Source organism: Formica exsecta, unplaced genomic scaffold (assembly GCF_003651465.1).
Source record: "Formica exsecta isolate Colony F162 unplaced genomic scaffold, ASM365146v1 scaffold447, whole genome shotgun sequence".
NCBI classification, from domain to species: domain Eukaryota; kingdom Metazoa; phylum Arthropoda; class Insecta; order Hymenoptera; family Formicidae; genus Formica; species Formica exsecta.
Genome location: NW_021851709.1, coordinates 59,235 through 60,275, shown reverse-complemented (window position 1 = coordinate 60,275; position 1,041 = coordinate 59,235).

Below are 1,041 nucleotides of genomic sequence, written 5' to 3'. Positions count from 1 at the left end.
GCGAGAAGCGGTGTGTAACGCGAATCCGTAGATCCGCTGGAGGACAAGGAGATTTTGGAAAAGAATCGAGTGCAGATTGTTTGCAATGTTCCTTTATTTTGAACGATAGCAGCGAGTGACGGCACGTGTTCCGCGGTTCCGACGGATATCTTGATTGTTCTGTTAATTACTGCCCTTTTTCGCGGTTCGGAAATCTTGATTAAGAGCTTCTTGCTAGAAACTCTCGCGAGAACGGAAATCTTGCACGCGGACGCCGGATGGAATTTAGCGCGAGGCAGAGGACATTCGCGATGCGGGTAACGAGCGTCGACTCTCGGACTCCACAATCACAAGCTCACTAAGTATAGAGCAGGTAATAATACAGACAATGAGACGTTTTTCGCACTGAGTTCCATGCTCGATCGTATGCGAGAATGTCGGTTGAGAATTTACAACGAGAATGACGAAAGCGTATACGACACGAGCGAATGAAACGACAAGAAATGCGCGAGCTAACGACACAAGCGTAAACTACACGAGCGAAAGTACCAACAGCAGCGCGAAATTTGCCGGGGAGTTTTGACCAGCTTGAATCGTCGTCAAGGATCGACTGACTAACGACGGAAAAGAGTCGCGGTCGATCGATTTCCATAATAGGATATTTTCAGCACCGAACATTCGAGAATCTAGGTGTTTGTCACACTTTTTCTTTGTTATGATCACGCGATCACGCGCTGATCGGCTGATCGCGACGATGTTTATTCTCGCTCGTGTTTTGATTGCGGCTCTGACCATTCAGATTTATTGGTTGAATTTACAGTTTAAATTTATCGATTAAATTAAACGTTTCAATCTTGAACATATGCATTTTTCAAAATCGAATAAATATAATAGAGTTGGTAGTTTCATACATAACGAATTATTGGATAATCCTATTTTAATAATATTCGAATCAGACATTTTAACAATCTCAATGATAAATATTTAGATTAACGTACCCACCTACAATGACTTTGACCTTGACATATTTTCGGGAGTCGACCTCGACGAGATCGCCCGAAT